Source organism: Marmota marmota, unplaced genomic scaffold (assembly GCF_001458135.2).
Source record: "Marmota marmota marmota unplaced genomic scaffold, marMar, whole genome shotgun sequence".
NCBI lineage: Eukaryota > Metazoa > Chordata > Mammalia > Rodentia > Sciuridae > Marmota > Marmota marmota.
Window position 1 is genome coordinate 19,582,139 of NW_026000153.1, and position 10,716 is coordinate 19,592,854.

At 42.9% G+C, this 10,716-nt stretch overlaps 1 protein-coding gene across 2 annotated transcripts in view; it reads right to left on the reverse strand.

The window, feature by feature from the left end:
• Window positions 1-10,716, reverse strand: part of Gck (glucokinase) — a 51,258-nt gene that overhangs the window by 38,099 nt on the left and 2,443 nt on the right. The gene's annotated exons all lie outside the window — the stretch shown is intronic.

Genomic DNA, 10,716 nt, shown 5'->3' on the forward strand with positions numbered 1-10,716 from the left:
GAGGGAGGGAGGGAGAGAGAGAGAGAGAGAGAGAGAGAGAGAATGAATACTCCACTCTTCAGGGACAAAATACTTATCCCAAACCCACACCCACAATGACCCACCTCCTTTAGCCACACCCTGCCTGCCTATAGTTACCACCTAGTTAATCCCTATCAGGGGATTAATGCATTGATTAGGTTAAGAGTCTCATAACCCAATCATTTCACATCTACGTTTTCTTGCATTGTCTCACATACAAGCTTTTGTGGGACACCTAATAGTTAACCCATAACACTGCCAAAATGAGCACAGTGACTAGGGTTTAGCTTACCATCTAGCAGAAGAGACAAAAGACTTAATAAAAACTGAAATTGGCAAAGCTACAGGGACTTTTAGGAAACATAAAAGAGATTAATAGATTTTTTCTGGAGATTCTTGCTTTCTTAAGAAAATTTCCCATAGGCTGTAGTACATGAGTAAGAAGCACATTTCAGATGGAGGTCCCTAAAGACAGTGTCAAAGTGGCTGGAGAGATACCAATGTTTCAGGTGGCTCAGACTTAAGGCACAGAGGGTCCACTTGGCACATGAGGCTTGGCCAAGGATTAGCAATGAACAAAAGGGCAACCCAAAATTCTGTGCACTTGGAAAGGGAAAAGTACTTCTGTAAGTGGCATTTGGGCCAAAGAGGGACACAGCATTGGATTATAGACCCTTTATGAGTGAATGACCATGAATGTACTGAATAGAAAACATATGTATAATAGACATAGCAATGCTTAAGTAACATTTTCATCCTCATATGCACTTGCTAGAAACTAAATGGGAAATCAATGAGCAAAGGATTCTCTCAAGATGCTGAAAGCTTGAACATAAAGAAGATAAAATAAATAAAACAAAAATCAGAATAAAGGAATCAGTAATGATAAAAGTAGAAACTATTTGTATTTTATATAGAAAATACACAAACGAAAAAACAGTAGCTGGGCACAGTGGCGCATGTCTGTGATCCCAGAGGCGGAGACAGGAGGATCGAGAGTTCAAAGCCAGTCTCAGCAATGGCCAGGCACTAAGCAACTCAGTGAGACCCTGTCTCTAAATAAAATACAAAATAGGACTGGGGATGTGGCTCAGTGGTCAAGTGCCCCTGAGTTCAACCCCAGTTACCCCTGCCCACACAAAAAACCAAACAGTAAAATTGATTAAGAAATCTCAAACCCAGTTCTTTTAAAAGACCAATAAAATATATAATCACTTGGTAATTGATCAAGGGTAACAAAATACACAAATAAACAACTTCAGGAACGAGGAAGTGACTTAATTATAGATACAAGGAAGGCTGAAAAATATATGAGTTATATATAAGACATCAATGCATTTTAAAAATATAGAGGAAAAGGAAGATTTTCAGATAGCATAAATTTTCAAAATTGACTTAGGAAGACAGAAAAAAACTGAATATGTGGATAACAACAGAAAAATATTATTAATTGTAGAAGAACTTTCTCCCTACAAGAACACCAAACCAGCTAGTTTTTAAAAAATATGTGCCTGTTTTGGCTGGTGATAGACTTACAATGGATTACTAAATAAGGGGATGACACCCAGCATCTTGGGAGATTGAGGCAGGAGGATCACGAGTTCAAAGCCAACCTCAGCAAAAGTGAGGTGCTAAGCAACTCAGTGAGACCTTGTCTCTAACTTAAAATACAAAGTAGGGCTGGAGATGAGGCTCAGTGGTTGAGTGCCTCTGAGTTCAATCACCAGTACCAAAATAAATAAATAAGGGATGATAGACAGGCTCTGTTGGCTGTCAGGGAATATGTGTGAGGGATGTGGAGTCAGGATACTGACAGAGGGGCTAGGAGAATAATGATCTTAATATGCATGTATTCAGAATGTTCCTTGACTTACAACAGCTGGACTTTTGACTTTTCAACTTTATGGTGGTATAAAAGTGATACACATCCAATAGAAATTGTACTTCAAATTTTTATTTTTCATCTTTTCCTTGGGCGAGTGGTACAATCCTTTGTCATAATCCTGGGCAGTTGCAGGTACCACCACAGCTTCCATGGGGAACAACTGAGACTCTATAGTGTGCTGTGTTGCTCAATTATGATGGGTAGGTTAAGTATGGTAAATGCATTTTCCACCTATGATGGGTTTACCAGGATGTAAACCCATACCTGTCAAGGAGAATCTGTACTCTGTGTCAGACACTGTCTTAAACTTTTTATGTGGACTAATTTATTTGATCCTCAAGACATCTTTATGAAGTATCTTTATTTTCCTCAGTGAAGTCCTTATGTTGCAGAGAGATAAAATAATTTAGTTACTCTTCTCAGCTTCGCTAATATGAAGTTTAAATCCTGAACCCTATTTCTAAGACCCACTCTGAAGCACTGAGTTATCCTGGTTCTGAGAGTTAGAGGAGGGACAGATAAGCTGAACCATCATAGCGGAGGGAGTGGTGATGGATGAAGGATTCTGGGGCATAGGTCTTGTAAGTAGAGAGTGTGGACAGTGTTCATAGTAATGAACACAGACTCAGGCCCAGGGTGCTTATCAGGATCTATGTAGAGCCATACACCCATAAGCAAGTACATACATGACAAAATGCCTTATACACAGAACATAAAATTCAATAAAATGACAAGAAACCAATTAACAAATAAACAAACTCACCAAAGAATGCTCACTACAGATACAAAAATATATACAGCATCATTGGTCAAAAAGAGAAATGTAAATTAAAACCACAATTATATACTACTACACACGGTTCAGAATGGCTACCATTTAAAAGCTGGGAAAAACCAAGAGTTGGGGAACATGTGTGTGAAGCAACTAGAATCTTTAAACATTTCTGGTGGAAGTGACAAATGGTAAACCACTTTGGCAATTTCTTCTTCAGTCAAATATACATTTACCATACAATACTATTCCAGACATTTATCTTTCCAAAATGAAGACACACATATGTATTGGAATGTTTACAGAAGCCTCCTTCATGATAGCCAAAGCCTGAAAACAACCCAACTGTAGACACACATTGCTCAGCAATAGGCAGGGGGAAGACTAATATACTCCTGATCTATGCAAAGCTCATGCCAAGGGAAAGAAGCCACACTCAGGAGTTCTGTACATGATGATTCCACTTATAGAGAATTCTGGGAAAGGTCAAAAAACAAAAGGGAAAGCAAACAGATCAAGTGTTTCCAAAGGGGTGGGCCTGAGGGGATTTGGGGGTGATAGAAATATTGTCTTGGTGGTGATGACTGTTATATCACCATATACATTTGACAAAGATCATCAAACTGTGTACTTAAAAACAGATTTTTTTTTTTCTACCAGGGATTGAACCCAGGGACACCTAACCACTGAGCCACATCCCCACTCCTTTTTATTTTCTATTTTGAGACAGGGTCTCACTAAGTTGCCTAGGGCCTTGTTCAGTTGCTGAGGCTGGCTTTGAACTTGGGTTATTCCTGGCTCAGCCTCCCAAGCCTCTAGTATTACAGGTGTGTGCCACTGCACCCAGCAAAAGGTGGATATTATTGTGTGGACATTATACCTTAAGCTTTTTTTTTTTTTTTTTTAATGAAGAGCAGAAGATGAAGTTGAAAATACTCAGATGCCAGCAGCTGCCTAGAGAGACTGGAGCTACATCTTTCCCTTTGGGGATAGAGCACTAAGGAACCCATTCTCCAGCTCTCTCAATGGTACTTCAGGCAGAAGACAAGGCTCTGGGGAGCTGGTGGGACTCCTATTAGCTACTACGGACGAGTAATTTATTCCCTGAAAACTTCTGTGTCCACTCCTATAAAACAGATAAGATGCCACTTGACTCCAAAGGATTAGATGAGAAATCCTATTATTCAAACGAGATTTTATTTTGTTATAGAGCCAAGAAGATGTGGTTCCCAGAGGGGAAAACTCTGTTCTCTGTCCAAGAGAGCCAGAACTCCTGAAGTCCAGTGTCCTGGACCTCAGGCTACTTCTCCTGAGTGTGGGAGAATAAATATCATGAAAGCAAGGTATCTGGTCAAAATCCAATTTCCTTTCTCAGCCCAAATGTCACTTGGAGACTGTTATGGTTTGGATATAAGATGATCCCCAATAGCTTCCATTTTAATGTAGAAGGTGAAATGACTAGATTATGAGATCTGTGGACCTAATCAGTGGATTAATAATTTGAACTGATTACTGTGTGGTAAATGTAGGCAGGTGGAGTATGGCTGGAGGTAGTGGGAGTACCTTGAGATTATATATTTAGTCCTTTGCTCCTCCCACTCTGACTCTGCTTCCCAGTTGCCTTGAGCTGAATAGCTATCCTCTACTATACCTGTTAGAGTCTGTAAACAAGTCAAAATAACACCTGGCATTTAGCCAGGGGAATGTTAAAGTTCGTAAACAAGTCTGGATGGTGCCTGGCAAAATGTCAGAGGGAGTGGTTTGAGAAGTAACAAAACCGAGCCATTAGGTGTAGAGATTCCTGATTGGTTGACTGATGTATCTAGTTTATGCTAATTAGATAAGCTGTGTGGAATGTATAAATACTGTTCCTGTCCTGCAATAAACGGCTCCTACTCCTGCTGTATCAACGTACACAAGTTATTCGTCACCCCCCAATTATTTTGCTGCAGCCGGACTGCGGCAATACCCTTCTTCCAGGATACTCTGTATCATTCAGACCTAGAGCATTGAAGTTGGCCAACCACGAAATGAACCTCTGAAACCGTGAGCCCTAAATAAACTTTTTCTTCTCTAAGTTTTTGTCAGGCATTTTTGTCACAGCAACAAAAATCTGACTAATACAGAGACTGTCACTATTGGAAACCACTTCCCATTTTATTTGTTTAGGGTTAAGTGCCATTGCCATCTTCTAAGAGGCAGATCCCATAAGAGCAGAACTTGTGGGTCTTCTGCAGGTTCTGAGTCCCAGGGCTGGGTCCATCATGGGTTCTCAATACTCAATAATGGTTCTATCATCCAGAGGCCAGTGAAACCTAAAGCCACACCCTGCAGGCAGGCTCAGGCTCACTTTCCTGGTATTCTGTGTTGGAGAGGCCCCTGGGACAGCTCCTGGCCTCGTGAGCTCCTGGGGGTGAGGCAGACACTTTCTTATTCCTATGAACCAGTGCTGACTTCCTCCTTGCCCACAGGACTTCCATTCTGCTCAGGGTCAGGTGTCAATATGCCCAGCACCAGGAATGGGCCTGCCTCACCTCATTCCACCTGCATTCATCTGCTAGACCTGGTTTCTGGAGCTTGTGGCAATATCTGGCAGCCATGAGAGTAAAGTCAAGAGAATCAGAAGAGCTAACCCAGAGTCCCATATCAGAATGAGAATTTGCCTCTGGACTATTGATCATACAAGGTAATAAAACCTATTGATGAACTCAGTTTAGTCAGGTATCCGGTACAGCCTATAGCCCTAACTGACACAGTGGTGTTAACCAATCTTCCCTGGACTGTGAGGAAGAGGAGCTCTAAAGAAGTCAAGGAGGGCACACAAAGTAGTGACCGTAGATGGGTGGGGTTGGGATCAGGAAAGTAGGTGAATCAGGAGCCTGCAAGGGGAAGCTTCCTGCAAGGTGGTAGAAGCCCTGTGCTATGCTGAAAAAAGGTTAACAACTAGGTCTGCATGGAAAATGCCTAATTGGTGGCCTTTTCTGTTTTCTCTGTTATAAGCACTCTAAACTGACATCATGCAGGGAGGAGCTGAGCACAGACAATACAAGCTTCCCTCCTCATCTATAGCCTTAACCCCAAGATCTGTGCATAAGATCACCCTGAGCCATCTCCCTTCTCCCAGCTTGAGGCTCTCTTGCTGTCTGACTGCCTCCATACCAAGGATTTACTTGACTTGATCTTCCCAACCCAACTGGACCACCTTGCTTAATTCCAAGAGGCTAAAGTTCACAAGGTAACTTGATGCAGTGGTGTGAGCTGTGTCAGAAAAGACTGAAAGGAAGTATCTATTCTACTTGCCGACTTAGTTTAGCATTGACTGTTCAACTAAACCCAGCCTATGCTGCCCCTCATGGGTTTCCTGAGTGGGTGAACCACACTTGTGACATTTACAGCCATTTTTTTTTAAATTTTCACTCCTTTATTTTTACTTTGTGGAGTTTACATGTCCTTTTATTCAGTAATGTATTTCATTTTCTACTTCTTTGAGATTTATGTAAATGGTACTAGCTAAATGTGCTAAGGATTTTGCTATGCATTATATTCCTGGGAGTCACCCATCTTGACATCTATACATTTACAGCCATTTTGAAAATGTACAGGACAGCTGATTTTCTGATAGCAGCATTATTCTATAGGAGTAATGGTTTTTTTGTTTTGTTTTGTTTTGTTTTTTGTAGTTGTAGATGGACAGAATGCCTTTATTTTATTGGTTTATTTTTATGTGGTGCTGAGGATTTAACCCAATGCCTCATGCATGCTAGGCAAGTGCTTTGCCACTGAGCTACAGCCCCAGCCGAGGAGTAATGGTTTTAAATGAGAAAAAGCATGATGCCTATCCATAAACCCATCTAATTCCCAAATGCCACTAAAGTTCTCTCTAGATATAACAGTGCACCAAATATTTCCACATGATATAAAAACCTTTAAAACATTAACTACCTAATTATTTGATCCTTAAAGAACTCAAGAGTAGATATGTCTGTGTATCTATGTAATGATCTTGTTCATTGCAAATATTGCAGATGCTGTGGCACCTGCTGGTCCATGGCCCCTCAGCAAAGCTCAGGGCTGGCTGCTAACAGGTCATAGCTGGGCTCTTCTTCTGGAACTTGCTCCCTGATCCACAAAGTTGCCTCAGAGAGAAATATGTGGGTGGTTAGGTCTTCTGTGGTTGGCAGAGAAAATACAGTATGTCATGCATTATTTGAGATATATATTAAAAAGTTACTTGTTGCATATCTGAAGTTTGCATTTAACTGGGTATCTTGAAAATGTTATGTGCTACATCTGGCAGCTCTAGCCTCTCCCCAGGGACCCCCAACGACTGATGGATGTAGGAGTACAAAAGATGGCCCTGCTTCAGAGAGACTCATATACACCATAGGTGTATGAATCCTCATCTTAATGCTCTGCTTTTAGAACCTAAAACAGTCAGTACCATAGTGACCCTAGGTGTCAGCCACTAGAGGTGGAACTTTTTTCAGCTGATGACATGAGGATCACTGGTGGTGAGAGGAGTGCTGATGGTTCCTGGCATGAGGCAGCAGTTGATCATGAAGACCTCACCTGGGGGGAGCTGGGATATGTGGTGCACAGTTGATCTCTGTATCCTTGGGTTCTGTGTCCATGGATTCCACCAAACATGTAACAAAAATATTCAGAAGAAATGTGTTTGTACTAAACATGTATATACGCTCTCTTTTCATTATTCCCTACACAGTACAGTGTAACAACTATTTCCATAGCATTTATATTGTGTTGATGTTAAAAGTGACCTAAAGATGACTTAAAGTACCCATTAATGTGTGACTTTATGTGACAAAAGGGACTTACTGTCAGACGTGGTTTAATTAAGAACCTCAGAATCAGGAGATTATGCTTGATTATTTGGGTGAACCTAATGTCATCACAAGGATGCAAATAAGATAGAAGAGGGAGGTAGGAAAGTCAGAGAAGCAGTGATGATGGAATCAGAGGTGAGAAGAATACAATACTGCCTTTGAAGATAGAGGAAGGGCCCATGAGTCAAGGAATTCCATCAACCTCTAGAAGTTGGAAAAGGACAGGAAATAGGTTCTTCTCTGGATCCCCCAGAAGGAACCAGTCCTGCTGACACCAACAGATAATTTTCAGTGTCATGGGATTAGGGCAGGAAGCATCCTTCTACCCTGCCCCTGCACCTCAAGAGGCCCTTAGAGCTCTCAGACTTGCTGCTTAGTAAAAGGCTCTAGCTGTTGGGATGGTCCAGAGCAGTGGCCATGGAGCCATGCACATGGCTTCAAAATTAAGAGGTCTGGCTCCATCCCAGTTTGTATTTTCCGTGTGATCTTAGCATGACATTAGTCAACCTTCATTCCATCATCACAGAACGGGGGGAGATGTTCACTTCTTAGAGTAGTTGTGCACAGAGATGAGCTGTGAGAAATCCCCAGGGAGTGGGTCAAGGCTATTGGTACCTACTGGACCACAAACACCAGAGCTGTAGCCTTTGGTCACTTGAGTGCCCACACCTCAAGTATGTCCAACTCTCCCACTAACTCAGGTCATCTTCTGTCCCACAGTTAACCACTCTATCAGGAATGTTTCCTTCCTTTCCTTAGCAGCTGATGGAGGAAAACATTATTTCAATTAGTGACCTGCCAGGGGCCCAGAGAGGCTGAGTGGCAGCCCCTGGACCCCCAATGCTTGTCTGTCTACTGAGGCCCAGCACTTACCTCCCCCAGGGACAGACTCAGGTGCATATGCATATGGGAAGTGCACAGACCTTGTCTGGGGTGCAGAGGGCTCTATCAGCAAGGCCTGGGATGTAGCAACAGTAGCAGGAGCTACAGGTAACTAGGAGCTCGAATACCTGGTGGCCTATGGAGATAGAAACAGGAATTGGGAATTCAATGGGTTTGGAGAGACTGGAAAATTTCCCAATGGCCCTGCACCTACTAACAGTTCCTTACTACATTGGCTCTGGCCAATTCTCACCTGTGCCTGAGGCTTCACTGTCATGGGATCCCATGAACATGTACCCCACAGGCACACACGTGCACCTCTGAGTCTCAGGGACACTCCTGGAGCCCAGTGAAGATGAAGCAGAAGTAGCAGCCAAGCTGTCCTCTAGTCCTACTATGGAAGGGCCTCAGCCACTCTGGACTTTCAAGCAGAGTTGACACTGTTTGCAGTTCTATGAGAAGGAGTGGTAGGAATTTTAAATCTACAGAAAAGCTAAACATGAATCTAAGAAAAACTCATCTTCATTCTAGTGGACAAGGCCCAGGCCTTGGGAATGGGTATGAAGGAAGGAACCTGGTAGCCTACCAGTGTCTGAAGAGGGATGCAGGTGTGTTGTTGCCTGCTTGTTCCCAACAGGTTAAGTGTTCTATTTAGATGACATTCTCAAGTCTGCTAGACTTGGGTCCTGAAAAGATCAAAGTTTGTATCAGGCTCTTGCAGTAGAAATGAGACAGAGGAAGACAGACAGAAATAGAGAGACACAGAGAGAGAGATAGGCAGAAATAAATCGACTTTCTTTTTCTAAAGCATCCCACCTATGGTATTGGCATGGCAGCCCAGCTGATCAATATACCTGAATAGTACCTCTTCAGTTTCCTTCCTCAAAAGTGCCATGCTAACAAACATACTTGCTGTGAACTCCTCATCACCCCACCAGGTGATCTGTGGAAAATGTGGGTCACCCAGTTGTTTTTCTGGACCAGCAGAAGGACCACAGTGAAGGGAGAGGAAAATACGGACCAAAAAGTCCTCAAGGCCTAATATTCAGGTCACCTGAAGTGGTGGTCCATCAAGAAATGGAGGAAAATGCCATACGAATGGACCAGAAGTGGTGGGTACTCAGCAGCCATAGCTAGTGGGGAAGGGGCTGTAAGGAATAAGGGCATGTTAGTAGGATCAGGCTGGCCCCTTAGGAGCTGAGGGCCATCTGGGGAATCCACTGGACATGCTGCTTCTGCAGATCATAAAGAAATGACCACAGGTGAGTCCCTGAAGGTCAGTTCAAGCAAGATGGCTGTGCATAGTCAGAGAAATAGAAAGAGCAAAATTGATCTCCTTTAATGCAATCAAAAAAGGAAATGGGCCAAACTTAAGGGGGCATGCCTGTAATCCCAGCAACTTGGGAGGCTGAGGCAGGAGGACTGCAAGTTCAAAGCTCACCTCAGCAACTTAGAGAGGCCCTAAGAAACTTAGGGAGACCCTATCTCAAAATAAAAAAGGCTGAGGATGTGGCTCAGTGGTTAAGTGCCCCATTTCCTTCTAGGAGCTTGCATAGATTCAACCACAGTTGAAATCTAGGGAACAACTTTGAAAGTGTGAGAAAGACAATGGAGTATTACTCTGCATTAAAAAATGACAAAATCATAGAATTTACAGGGAAATGGATGGCATTAGAGCAGATTATGCTAAGTGAAGCTAGCCAATCCCTAAAAAACAAATGCCAAATGTCTTCTTTGATATAAGGAGAGTAACTAAGAACAGAGTAGGGTCGAAGAGCAGGAGAAGAAGATTAACATTTAACAGGGATGAGAGGTGGGAGGGAAAGGGAGAGAGAAAGGAAAGTGCATGGTAATAGAAGGAGACCCTCAGGGTTACACAGTGGAGGAGGTAGAGAGAGAGGAGGGGAGGGGAGGGGAGAGGTGGGGAGTGGGGAGGGTGGAGGATGGGAAAGGCAGTGGAGCACAACAGACACTAGGATGGCAATTTGTAAATCAAGTGGATGTGTAACTGATGTGATTCTGCAATCTGTGTATGGGGTGAAGGTGGGAGTTCATAACCCACTTGAAGGGCCATGTTTAAGTAAAGGGCAAAGGAGCAAGTGGGAGAACCGTTAAGAGGCTGATACCCACTCATATATTGCTCATATATATTCTCCCACTCATATATTGCTGGTGGGACTGCAGATTAGTGCAACCACACTGGAAAGCAGGATAGAGATTCCTCAGAAATTTGGGAATGGAACCACCATTTGATCCAGTTATCCCACTTCTAGAGACGGAGTGGTCGGCGTCTCTCAAGGCACACAGGGGAT